A 14964-nucleotide genomic window follows, 5' to 3' on the forward strand; every position below is an offset into this window, starting at 1 on the left:
ATCCTTATTTTATGATGACTCTATTGATTCCAGGGCCAAGGTCACCAGGAAATGAAATAGATGTATATTTGCAGCCAATGATGGAAGAGTTGAAAGAGTTGTGGGAACAGGGTGTCAATACATATGATGTGGCCGCTTCGCGTGAATTCAAAATGCATGCTGCAATACTTTGGACAATTAATGATTTTCCGGCATACGGGAACTTGTCTGGGTGGAGCACAAAGGGAAAAATGGCTTGTCCTGTTTGTAACAAAGATACACAGTCTCAGTGGTTAGCGAATGGCCGGAAATTATGTTTCATGGGACACCGTCGATATCTACCTCATGATCATAGATGGCGAAACAATAGGGTAATGTTTGATAGAACGGTTGATCGTAGGTCATCACCACCAGAGTATTCTGGCAGTGATATTCTCACTCAATTGGCAGATGTCCCAGACAACAGATTTGGAAAGAATGCAAGATGCCGAAAGAGGAAAAGACAAGCAGTGGAATTGAATTGGACCAAAAAAAGTATTTTTTTTGAGTTGCCATACTGGTCTACCTTAACACTGCGTCACAATCTAGACGTAATGCACATTGAAAAAAATATATGTGAGAATATTTTGGGTACCCTGATGTCAATACAAGGAAAAACAAAAGATACAGTCAACTCTCGTAAAGATTTGAAAGAGTTGGGAATCAGATCAGAGTTGCATTTGCAAGATACTGGGTCATCAGCTTATATGCCCATTGGATGGTATACACTTTCAAGTGATGAGAGAAAGAAATTCTGTGATTGGTTTATGACAATCAAATTACCCGATGGTTATGCTTCGAACATGTCAAGATGTGTCCGACCTTATGATTGGAAGATAACTGGTCTAAAAAGTCACGACTGCCATATATTTTTACAGCGATTGTTGCCAGTTGGTGTGCGGGGAAAGCTTACTCCAGATGTTCGTACAGCTATCACAGAATTAGGGCGATTTTTCAGAAATATTTGCAGTAGAACGTTGAAAGTTGATGCCTTATTAAAAATGGAAGCTGACATTGCATTGATATTGTGTAAATTGGAGAGTTTGTACCCGCCTTCATTCTTTGATGTAATGGTTCATTTGGCTGTGCATCTCCCTCGTGAGGCTTTAGTTGCTGGCCCCGTTCAGTATAGATGGATGTATCCTATTGAACGGTTTTTGGGAAAACTTAAGCGATCTGTGGGGAATAAGGCTCGTCCGGAAGGATCGATCGCAGAGTCATATATTCATAATGAGTGGCATACATTTTGTTCAATGTATTTTCGTGGGGTTGATACTAGATTTACGAGACCGGATCGAAATTATGAAGGTGGACAAATGGGAATTTCGTCAGCATTTACCGTGTTTTCCCAGAAAGTACGTCCTATAGGTGCACAAGGGGGCTATGACCTATGTGGGCGAGAGTTTGAAAGAGCTCGATGGTATGTCTTAAATAATTGTGAAGAGATTGAACAGTATTTGAGGTTCGTGATGATCATCTAATTTGGTAGTAGTATTAAGTGCATTTCTAATAATATAGTATATATTGATACAAATTAATAATTCACATTAACATATGCAGCGAACATATACAACTATTTCGCACGAATGGTGTGACTGACGTAGAAAAGACGCATGAAGAAGAATTTGCCTCATGGTTTGAACATACGGTATTGATAGTATAAAAAATTATGCTTGAAAGTATTTTAAACTTTATTTAATTTGTAGGTGTCATCATATTTATATATGATATTGATATAAGTAGAATAAAATTTATTTATGTAGGTTGCATCGAAATATAATGAACATTCAGGTGAAATCTCACCAGAAGTATATGCTTTGGCATGTGGTCCGTCTAAGCGGGCTATCCAATATTCAGGATGTTTGGTGCGTGGATATAGATTTCACACAGCAGACAGAGAACGATATAGGAAAACTCAAAATTGTGGGGTTGTTGTCGAAGGAAGCCATGGGGATGAAAATATTGATTTTTACGGAATTGTGGAGAATATCATAGCATTAAAGTATGTGGGGGGATATATGGTCTGGTTATTTAAATGTAACTGGTGGGATGTCTCGAATCCTAGATTGGGAGTGCGTAAGGATGAATATTTTGTAAGTGTCAATACATCTCGCAAATGGTATGAGGACGACCCATTTGTTCTCGCATGCCAAGCAAATCAAGTTTTTTATTTAGATGATCCGGAGTTCGGAAATCCATGGAGAATAGTCGAGAAATTTGCGCCGAGAAATGTGTATGATTATATTCCAGAGGTAGACAAACCACATGAAGAAGTTGATAGTCCAGACCATGAAGAAGCATATCAAGAAAATGAATCAGGCATCAATCTATTTGTTGATCTCAGCCATTATGACATGGTCCCATTGCGCAGAGAAGATGTTCAACCCGAAGTAATTGAAGGTGACATGTCGGAAGAACATGAATCAACTGAAATGTCTACTGAGGATGAGAGCGATTGGTCCAGCAATACTGATACCGAATGATTTTCAAACAGATATTTGTGTAGGTAAAATTCTTATAAAAATATTTCATGTATTTTGTTCGAATAATAATATATTGTGTAATTTCAAACAGATATGCCTCCTAAACGCAAAAGAACACGTGAGCCATCCCCACCACTTAGCGAATCCCCCTGTGCTTCACCTGCCAACAATGGTGGGCCACCGTCAACAGAACCAGAACAAGGTATTTTTTCAATGTATATCTTTCAAATAAGATTAATTTAATTAAAATATATTCTAAGCCATTTGTATATATAGCTGTTGTAAACCAGCGCCGAGTTAGAGGCATTACGAGGGGTGTCTGCATAGAAAAAGTAAGGAAAGTGGGTAAAATTAAAGTTGATATATCTGATGATCACACCGGTGGCTCTGGGGATTCGGCAGCTTGGCTTGCTTCTTATGTTGGTACACTTACTCGCACGTATGCACCGATGGCTACATCATCCTGGGCTAAAGTTCCCCAAGATGTGAAAGACCACATCAAAAATCGTTGTCTGGTAATAAGTTACTTTGTATAACATTTTTACTTAAATGCGAATGTTTGAAATTATACTAATTGTTTATAATTCTTTGAAGGACGAGTTTGAACTAAATTTTGGTCGGCGGGAGGATCGACTAACGATTGAAGAACTCATGTCGAATGCATTTCGGAGGTACAAAGGTCGATGCCATGCACACTACCAGAAGTTCAGTACTACGATAGAGGCGCGTCAAAATCCATTCCAAGCAATGCCACCAAACGAATGGGAGAAAGTTTGTGATCTGTTTGAAGATCCTGCTTATCAGGTAATTTCGCTACCATCTTTTTTTTAATAATATATAATAGATGTATTAAATAAAAATTATAATTCTTTTTTTTAGAAACGGAGTACAGTGAACAAAACAAATAGATCAAATTTAACGATACACCATCACGCGGGTTCTCGATCTTTTCATCGCTTGGCAAAAAAAATGGTTAGTTCTTATTGTCTCCAATAAATCTTAATATATACACTTTTTTCGTATAAATTATGATATTAATTTTCATTTTGCAGCAAGAAGAAAATCCTACTGATTATGATCTGACCCAATTGTATGCTAAAGCACATAAAAATCGTGATGGTGTTTGGAGCAATCCTGAAGCAGAGGCAAATTATGTAAGTTTAAGTTTATTTAATTTCATTGTCTAAATATATTTTTGTTACATATACTAATTTTAATGTTTTTCTTTTTCCAGGACAAGATGATATCTCTTAAAGACACTGTTGCGGATCCATCTGATGAATCATCTGTCAACGATGCTCAAATCTTTTCTCAAGTTCTTGGATCACGTTCTGGATATTTGAGGGGCTTAGGACGTTGCGTGAAGCCATCCTCAACATCTTCATCATCTTCTAAAGCCAGATCGAATGACGACAACACTAAAAAATTAGAGGAAGCTGCACTTGAGATAGAACGATTGAGATCGAAGGAAAAAGAGTTGTTGACCCGATTAGATCAAGCAGCAGATTTAGAAGCAAGATTAGAAGAGAGGCTACAATTAAATAACCAAAAAAATGTTTGAACAATTTCAATTAATGATGTCCCAAAACCCTATACCACCACCACCACCACAATCATAATTCATTTGTTTTTTTTTTAATAGCCTTTTATATTTACGATGTTTGTAAACATTTGAACAATTGATGTATATAGATTACAATTTGTATTAGTATCAATTTCATTTTGTTTGATCAATGCCGTTTGAATGGTAAATTACCATTTATGCATACATTCGAACAAAAACATATCCATTCGAACCAATAAATTCCCATTCGAACAAAAATATACCCATTCGAACTTACCGGGAAATACAATCCATGCGTTCGTTCGAACAACTAAATACTCGTTCGAATAAATTCATTTCTAAAAGTCCGTTCGAACAGAAGATTTCTGTAAATAGATTATTTGTTCAAACAGTTAATATTTTTCTTCGAACAAACTTGGTCAGATATGGTTATTGGTTCGAATTAACATTTCATGTTGTTCGAACAAAAATATTTCCGTTCGAACTAGATTCTGAGACGACATTCTTTTGTCTCAGAAAAAATTTCCCGTTCGAACGGTTTCGACCGGTTCCGCCCAATTTCGTCCCTAAAAATACTTTTCGGAGACGAAAATTAATTTTCGTCTCCGAAAACTTTCTGAGACAAAATAGAGACGAAATTTTTTCGTCTCCCAAAACTTTTAGGGACGAAATTTCCATTTTTTGAGACAAAATTTTTTGTCTCAAAAAATCATATCTCTTGTAGTGCCTATTTCTGCTTTTCTCTCTGCAAATCGATTATCCATATCTCATAAAGCCTTTCTAGCATCCATTTCGGCAACACAAGAACCCAAAACCTACAAACAAGCTGCCAAAATATCTGAATGGCAAGTTGCTATGCAAAATGAATTAAATGCCTTAAAGTTAAACAAAACTTGGGAACTTGTTACTCTTCCTCAACACAAACAGACCATAGGTTGCAAATGGGTACTTCGAATTAAGTACAAGACAGATGGCACTATAGAAAGGCACAAAGCCAAATTAGTAGCTAAAGGCTACACTCAACAAGAAGGCTTAGACTTCTTTGACACATTCTCTACAGTAGCCAAGATCACATTTATTCAGTTAATTCTTGCTATAGCAACAGTTAAAAACTGGCACATTCATCAACTAGATGTGAATAATGCCTTTTTACATGTAGATCTACATGAAAAGGTTTATATGAAATTGCCCCTTGGATTGGCTGTCAAAGGTGACAACAAAGTTTGTAAACTTCTCAAAAGCCTTTATGGTTTAAAACAAGCCTCTAGGCAATGGTTTGCAAAACTGTCCACTGCTTTACTTGATTATGGTTTTACTCAAGGAAATTCATATTGTTCTTTATTCATTAAGAAATCTAATCCTCTTTTATAGCACTCCTAGTCTATGTAGATGATGTTTTACTGGCTAGTGACAGTTTGCTAGAGATTGAATTGCTTAAAAAGTTTTTACATGACAAGTTCACAATTAAAGATTTGGGGGAACTCAAATACTTCCTTGGCTTGGAAGTGGCAAGGTCTAAAAATGGCATATCAATCTGTCAAAGAAAGTATGCCTTAGACATACTTCAAGATATTGGAATTCTTGGTGCTAAGCCTTTTGTCTTTTCAATGGAGTCGAATCTTAAACTTACTACAATAGATTCTGATCTCTATGAAGATCCTTCAGCTTGTAGAAGAATGGTTGAAAGGTTATTGTATCTAACAATTACTAGACCTGACCTTGCATATTCAGTTCAAGTTCTGAGTCAATTCCTTGCCAAACCAGCTATTAGTCATCACCAAGCAGCTGTTAGAGTACTCAGATATCTCAAAACTACACCAAGGCAAGGCTTATTCTTCTCCTCTTCATCAGAATTACAATTAAAGGCCTTCTCAGACAGTGATTGGGCAGGGTGTGTTGACACTCAAAGGAGTGTAACAGACTTTGCTATTTTTCTAGGTAACTCATTAAGTTCATGGAAAAGAAAAAAGCAGGCTACCATTAGCAGATCTTCTGCAGAAGCAGAATACCGAGCCCTTGCTTCAACAACCTGTGAGGTCCAGTGGCTCCTTTATGCCTTGCAAGACTTAAACATTAGCCATCAACAACCAACACTACTCTATACAGACAGTAAATCAACATTGTCCATTGCTACCAATCCAGTTCAGCATGAGAGAACAAAGCACATACAAATTGACTGCCATCTTGTTTGAGAAAAGCTGCAACAGAATATTATTAAACTTTTCCACATTCCTTCCAAATTGCAGCTGGCAGATATCTTCACAAAGCCTTTAGGCTCTCTCCCTTTTCATCACACTCTTCGCAAGATAAACATTCTTAATATACATGTTCATCTTAAGGGGGGGTGTTGGAGTATAGCTTCACAAATTGAGCAAATGAAATTAAAGTCTAGAGAAGCACGGGTTAAGGTAGAAAAAGATATAAAAAGTTAGTTATTTTTCTGTTATTTTCTTTTATCTCTATAAATACATTCTGTAAGTTGTATTAATTCATCAATTCAATAACGTGAAACTCTTTCTCTTCATCTCCTCTGTTTCTATCTTGTATTCATTGAGTCTTACCTTCAAGTGTTTATCAAAAACTTGACACAAACAATTGTCAATCTATATAATTCTTGTCAACACCCACCATCAATCATCCTAATTATATAGATTGCTTCATGAATCATGATTCTTGATATCCATAATAACCAAGGTGGGACTCTACTATCGACTATAAGTATAAGTTGTGGAGGATGTTTAGAACCTTAGGTGCCCCACTGCAGATATTGGTGTTGTGGGTGACTGGTGGTGATGGCGGGGGTGACAATGGGATGCCCGAATTCAAGGCAATGGGAAAGGTCTCAATATGTGTGTGCATATTAGGGTGGAAGTAGAGATTAGTTAGCACAGGGTAAGTTTGCTGCGAGCAGTGCTTTAGCCTTTGTTTCAATGTTTAACTGATTTCTGTCATTACTCTTTTATCTTTGAAAAAACTTTATACAAAGTTTATTCAATACATATTGTCTCAAAATTATCCAAAAGCAAAATACTCTTCCCAGACTAATTAATAGTTCAATCTCAGCTGAAAATATACATAGCAATGCCATTGCAGCCAGAACCAATTGTTCGATAAACACAGTTTTTTTTCTTTTTTAACATTTATTAAGAAAAAAGAAAATTTAATTAGTAGTTTTGGTTGTAAAATAGCTGCATAAATATTACCATTCTTCTTATTCTATTGCTCCTTGGTCGCTCGTGAATTGTCGAACTGTTTTTAGAGTAGTCTGGGAGTGATCTAGTAGTGGATGTAGGACAAGAATCAAGATAGCGTTCTTTCGACTTGAATTCTTTTTTAAGAACGAGCTAGCAAGTCTTTTCATTTATTTATTTATATTTTTATGACATTAAAAATGGTATCCATAAAATTAAATAGAAAAAATGAAAAACATGGATAAAATAGAAAAGATTTTTGAACTCGCAGTTATTGAGGGGCTCATGATCATGAGGTGAATATGATCAGAACGTGACCCCACGCCCAGCTGGAAAAGCGACGGGCGACCATACCAACGAAATGGGGCCCACCCACTATAAAAAACAATTTGCCTCATTCTGTGTCTCAGACTCAAAACAAGACCCAAACCCAATGTCCAGTTAGTTGTTCAACCCAATATTGAAGGAAAGAGCATGCTGTTCATTTATTTCATGCAACCCACACAGTCATCCTCGTGCTCTCACACAATTACTTCGTGGGGATCAAAATAAAACTCCCCCACTGTAGCATTTACCCCATTTCATGAGGGTCGTGTCCCTCTTTTTATTTCACGATCTGCCTTTAACTACCCCATGCATCACCCCCACTCTCTTATATGCACACCTTCCCACCTCCCCCTCCACCTCCCTAGCATACCTTTCCTTTCTGGTAAGTACGAGAGGGCTAACCCAGATACATTATATATATATGATATTTATCATTGTCAGAACCTTTACAATTTCATCGACAATAGTACGTACGTTTTCCCTACCTATTGAACTTCCGCAGTTATTTGAGTAATCGTTATATATGGAAATTAACTTGCTTTGTGAGGAGACGTGGCAGTGCAGCCCTGTAACACCCGTCCATCATCATGCAACCAAGCTTTGCAGTTTCGAGAACTATTCATGTGGTGGTTCGTTTTATACGACCAAGGAAGACGCTGAGCAGGCCCTTGTAATATACCTTGAGAAGGAGATCAGTTTCATACCCGCAGCTAATTATGTTGAGCATCTCCGCTCGAAAAACTTGACAACTGCTAGGTCTAGAGCTACTCAATGGCTTTTCAGGGTCAGTTTTCTCATAGTGTACGCCATTTTCCCGTGTTAGTTTCTGTCCTTTACTCTTTGGTAATGGATATATATGGCAAGATAGGAAAATGCCTGCCTTAGGTTTAAATCTTGATAAGAACTATAACAAAATCTTTAAGATATATATACTCATCAGTCTCTCTATGCTCTTGTTTGTTTGTTTGTTTCCAGGCCAGAAGTCGCTTGAATCTCTCTTTTGGAGCTGCTTTCCTTGCTGTGAATTACCTTGATCGAGTCCTATCTATGAATCAATGCAATGTAAAGAATTTTGAATACATATAGTTCTCTTCTTGATCAAAATTATATACGGGTTCAGCACTAACTCTTAACATAACTTTCAAGGGATGGAAAGAAGATTGGATGGTTGAGTTGTTGTCGGTTGCGTGCTTTTCTGTTGCCTCCAAGTTCAGTGAAACCTGCACTCTAACCTTGCATGAAATCCAGGTGACTGTTGTTATTATTCTTACAGTTATTAATATCCTTCTATTATTTGGATTTGTAATTGATCAATACTTAGTGTTGTTATCGAAGATGGAGGATTTGGGGCATTCATTTCAGTCAAGCACAATCCAGCGAATGTAATTGGCGCTGTTAGAGGCCCTGGGATGGTGCCTTGGCTCTACTACGGCTTATTCGTGCACAGAACTGTTGCTGTGGAGTATTGATTCCTTGAAGCCTCAGCTTCATGAGGAGTGTATTACCCGAGTCACTAAGTTGCTTGTTGCAGCTGTTTCAGGTATCCTCATTATCATCATGATATTGTGCAGCTTTTAAAGCTTACATATTGTATATATACAAAGAACAGGGACAGGAAAGTTATCGATGTGATAATTACTAAACTTCTCTTCTCCTCTTGCCACTCTAAAAGTTTAGTTGATGTATCTATTTATGCAGACAATTAATAGCATTGCTAGGCCCAATCTTTGTGATCTGTTTCCACTAATTATTGAAACATAACCCTACAGATTCAAGATTTCTGGAGTTTAGGCCAAGTTTTATTGCAGCATCTTCTCTTTGTCGCAGCCTAGACGAGTTAGTTCCATCAAAATCGGATGCTCACATTTCCTCTATTACAAGACTCCTTAATCAAGCTCAAAAGGTAAAATTCTGAATGAAAATATCCTCCCTCCACTTTCTCAATGCGATGCAAGTATGTTTTGTTGACAGTTCCGGTTCTCAATTTATTAGGATGATTTGGTCAAGTGCCATAGGGTCATGGAAGCTCGGAAGTATGGTCCTCCGCACAACTTAATACATTATTATGACTGCCCTCCAAGCCCCACAACAGTATTGCAGAAGCAGCCCATTGACATATGGGCTTTGCTATACGCAGTCGGGAAATACAGTCGGCTGTACGGAATGAATAAAAAAAAATTATAAAAAAATTATTTTATATTCAGGGGACCTACATGAATTATAAAAAGTTATAAAAATAATTTTTTTTTTCATGTAAGTCTCGTATTAATTTTTTTTTTACAGCCGACTGCACGCCGACTACATTTCCCGACTGCACAAATCATTTCTGTTGACATATATGAGTGCCATGTCGATTTCTGTTTCTTGAAGACGGGTAGTGCTGGTCCAAACAGCATTTATCACGAATCAAGTACGAAGAAAAGAACGAGAGAACCATAGGTAAAAACTGTTCTTAAAGAAAACATCATCATCACGGTCTACCTTTCTCTATGTTTGTAACTGTTGGTACGAAGGACAGTACTTAAGGTTGCTAAAAGATCGAAATGGTACTAACAAACGCAATTCAATAGATAAATGATGACCATAGTCAGCCTAAGATCTGTACTGATTGCCGATTGGTCATCTCCCTTACTCCAGCTTGTGGGCTGTCAATCTCAGCAATAAAATGCCTTCATCTTTAGATACTACTCATGTCATGTAGGAGTGTAATAATGTTCATGTTCCCGGTGGCTGTAGCTGTATTCAGAAGTACCTGGACAATAACTATATATTTTCGTTAAGAGATGCTAGATCCCCCCCCCCCCCCGCTGGGAGCTAACTCCCAGTGTTTTTTTATTTTTTTATTTTTTTAATGATTAAAAGAAAATTGTTTAATATTATTATGAATTTTTTTAAATGTTTAAAAATATTAAAAAATAATGTGAAAAAAAATATAAAAAAATAAAATTTTTTAACTCTAACATGAGCTCCCAGCGATGGCCTAGCGATGGTTCTAGAGGATCCTTTCGTTAATAATAAATTGAAAAATGCTGGGATCCCGAAGCTTCTTGCTCCTTTTTTTTAGTGGTTAAGAAAATATTATTTAATAATATTATAATTTTTTTTTATTTTTTAAACTATTTAAAAGTATTTAAAATGATGTAAAAAAATTTCAAAGAATTAAAAATCACCCCACGGGAACCCCCAGCGGTGGGCGTAGCACGTTCCTAATATTTTGTCCTTAAATATTACTTCAGATAGAGTGGTGCTACTCTATCACCTGCATTTGACCATTACATGTTACTGTTAAGTTAAAATCATCTTATCATTTTTTTTAATTTTTTTATTCATAGTTTTTTATCATTTTAAAATATTAAAAAAATCAACATTTTCTTAACTATTAATTAAAAAAATAAAAAAAATAAAATATAAGAAGTGTCAAAATAACATTTTTGCTTCAGATATATCTGTGCTTATTGAGACTTGATTAATCATCGCTCGACTTCCCTTGAAGTTAAAACTAAACATAAGTTTGGTAAACATCTATAAATACTACGCATTTCTCTTCTTAGAGCTTTGAGATTGAGTTTGAAAGTTTAAAAAGTACTTTTAATTGTTTAAAAAAATTTTTTTAAAAAATAATATATTTGATAAATTTATAAAAAGTACTTTAATAACTTAAAAAAAAAAAGTTAAAAGTCTACTTTTAAAAAAAGTACCAAATTGAAAAGTTTCTATAGATAATTATATATTTTTAAAAAATAGTATTGTAAGTAAATTTAAAAGTATTTTAGATATATATTTGTCAAATAATAAATAACTTTCAAAATATAAAATTTGTTATTTAAATTATAAATTATAAACTCTAAAATTATAAATTATATTTTTTACTATAATTTCAAACATGATAAAAGAAATATTGGAAGTCATTTCTATCACTAATTTTATTTACATTTAATAAAGAACTGAGCAATGATGTGGACTGAATACGACTACCCAGTCCCGTCTATCCTGCGAGACGAAAAGCAAGAACATTCGAATGTCCAAGCCCACTGGAGGGACCCAACAGCTGCGAAGTACAGAGCAAGATGAATGGGTCTCAGTACCCGCAAGGAAATAAATAAAATAAAAATAATACAAGTCATAAACATAAAAGAATAATAAATAATAAAATATGATCACTTGCAGACTGGTAGAGAAGGTGGATATGGTCGTAGAACCTAAACAACGGAGACTTCTTCTTCCAGATTATCATCTTCTCTTCTCCCCTAGATCGTCGAAACCCAAAAAAAAAAAAAAAAAAAAAAAAACTTACGCTTTTCAAGAATGTTAGTCTGAGTGGGACGACCTTCAAGAAGTAAATTTCTTCAGGATCCGTACTGCAAAGCTTCCTGCTGGAGTACGTTTCCTTTTCTGCGCTTACATTTCATTGCTTGATGTAACAGTGGGCACTCCTTCTTATGTCCACTGACTTTAATGGCCAGCCGGTCAAATCTCTTCCCCAAATATGGGAGTATTTAGGGCTGTGCAAATTTTCGAGATTTTCGACTTCGTTCCGAATTCTGCTCTGAATTCGACTCTAACGGAGTCGGAGTTCTCGAAATTTGGAGTCGGAGTCGGAGTTACTCCGACTCTCATAGTCGGAGTCGGAATCGGAGTCCGGAGGCCTTGTTGACTCCGAACTCCGACTCCGAACTCCGACTATTTATACTTTATATATTATATATTGTATTATGAATATTATGTAGTCAGGTAGCTCAATGGTTGAGGTTCGGTTTTGTTTCTCCGGATCCTGTGTTCGAATCCCCTCATGCACCATTACACATTTTGCAACTATTTTTTTTAGGAAAACCTTAAAGTTTAAACGACGCCGTTTTTAATAGGAGAACGTCACCCCTACTTCGATCTCGTCCTCCCAAATTCCCAATCAACCCTCGCTGGAGATCTCGCTTCCGAGCAAAAGCAACGCCAAACACCAGCCGGATGCAAGAAGGAGAGGTCGACGGAAGGAGAGAAAACGACGGAAGGAGAGGTTGACGGAAGGAGAGGTCGACGGAAGGAGAGAAAATGACGTCGTGAGGAAGAGGAAGTGAAGGTAGCGGTCGTCAAGAAGGAGAGGTCGACGGAATCGAAGGATACGACCGGTGATCTTCAAGGGATTTTTGGGACGGTGATCTTCAAGGGATTTTTGGGACGGTGATCTTCGGAAGCCATCGGAATTCCGATCGGAGTTCCTAACTCCGAACTCCGATCGGAGTCGAACTCCGACTCCTCGTCGGAGTCGGAGTCGGAGTGAACTTCCGGTTCCGACTCCAGTCGGAGTCGGAGGTCGGAAATGGCAATTCCGACTCCGTCGGAGTCGGAGCCCAGGCCTGGGAGTATTGTCCTGGTTTTTACCGAGGCATGCTCTTAAAGTTTAGTTTGGTTAGACAGATAAGATAAGATATTTTAAATAATAATGAATAAAATATTATTAAAATATAATTTTTTAATATTAATTTTGTATTGAAATTTGAAAAAAATAAATTATTTATTATATTTTATATAAATATTTAAAAATATTGTAATGATGAGTTGAGATGAAATAAGATTTTAATTTTATATAACCAATTCGGGCCCAAATTTAGATGAGCACAACGTCAGATTTAAGATTTGTCCATCGAGATAAATGCTTCTGCCATACTCTTTATAGTTTTTCTAACCCTTCTCATATGACGTTGATTTGATTATGGAAATAAAAGGGTTTTGGAAATTTCAGGTACAAGTTCCAAAAGTAGAGCCAAAATTCAGAGCCCCTTTTCTTGAAATTGTATGATTGGCCTCATCGGAACTTTCATTTTAGAATTGGTGAGTTCCTTCTTTTTAACTTCCATGTACTCCGTATTGTAACCAAAAGTAGGCTTTTTGAGGAAATACTACAGCTTATTGGGGTGGATGTGGGAAAAGGTCATGATATTCCACTGCAATTATAATTTGTTTGAAGAATCAGTCTTTTAACTGTAAGTGTAATTTGACCGTGTTACACGTTTGGACAGTGTACATAAGCTAACATCTTACATCAGTATTGAGCAATGCGCAGTTCTACACTTGCCAGCAACAACTGTCACAGTCCACGATCAGAATACATGAACTATGGGCCTTGGGCCAATTTAACTCCATTTACAACTTCCTTTACTTTGATACTACTTGTTATTTGGACTACAATATAACTAATGGACCTGGGGCCTTAATTTTTATTTCCTTGTATGCTTTTAGTATGTTAGTCTGGGCCCATGTAGGGGGTCATCTCCTTTATGTACAAGCCAAGGGCTCTAAGGTTCGGCATCCAGAAAATTAATGCAAGAGAAAATATTGAGAGCAGTCACTATTCACCACTGCACACCACATACCCTATAAAAAACATCTATATACCTTATGAAAAGTATCCCTACACCTTATAAAAACCTATAAGTATGTAGTGTGCAGCATGAATAGTGACTGATGCATAGAATTACTCTTAATGCAAATTCTATTTTATCTTTCTTTTATCATCTTCTTCCTTTCTCAATGGAGGTGCTCCCCTCGAAGTGAGTAATTTCTATGTATTTTTCTTTAAGCAACTTGAGGTATGTTACAAATGGTATCTAGAGACAACGAACTTGACATGGAATTGAGTAATGCAGAACTCCAAATATGTTTTCAGAATTATCATCGTGCCCTCCATGATGAATCCTATAGAGATCCTAGAGAAAGAGTTCTTACAGTGAAATGTTCAAACGGAAAAAATTTAAAGGTCTTGGTTAAACCTTCCTTCACCATTTGCTACATGAAGCTAAACCTCAAATATTCATATGGAAGAAATATTTATCCGTTGGAACAGCAAACATTAACGATAGAGAGGTTGTTCTCGAAAATGAGGTTACGTTGATGGAGACTGCGATACTAGAAAATGGGTGTCTCTGTTTGGATATGAGGAGTGAAGAATTTAATTCAAAAAAAAAAAAATAGAAGAAGGGGAAGCAACTACTGATTCAATAGAGGAAATACAAAAATCGGCAGTGAAGGAAGACAAAACTGATGTCCGATTGAAGGGGGAGAATGTCCCTTGTCTCTTGGTCTTCGATAGTTCTTTGAAATCTTTGGTGGAGTCTCATGACCAAGCTGCAGAGGAAGAAGTATTAACAACAGTAGAGGGGCAAGAAATCGGCACTCGTCGAGAGGAGACCAAAGCAAGAGACCCAGCGTTCAAGCTAGATATCAGCTCTTGCATGAACGTATGGCAGCACGACCGTGTTGAAATCAACACTCCTTCATATACAAGCCTCACCAGATTATCAACTACTACCGAGCAAATCTTCCCCATAGAAGAATTCCCAAACAAAGGGCCACGTTTGGTTTGGCACCCTCCATGGACATGGGACGT

At 36.7% G+C, this 14964-nt stretch overlaps 1 pseudogene; it reads left to right on the top strand.

The window, feature by feature from the left end:
• The first annotated feature begins 8106 nt into the window (after window positions 1–8106).
• On the top strand, window positions 8107–12033 carry LOC122277089 (annotated as a pseudogene).
• The last annotated feature ends 2931 nt before the right edge of the window (window positions 12034–14964 follow it).

Source organism: Carya illinoinensis, chromosome 9, assembly GCF_018687715.1.
Source record: "Carya illinoinensis cultivar Pawnee chromosome 9, C.illinoinensisPawnee_v1, whole genome shotgun sequence".
Lineage (NCBI taxonomy): Eukaryota > Viridiplantae > Streptophyta > Magnoliopsida > Fagales > Juglandaceae > Carya > Carya illinoinensis.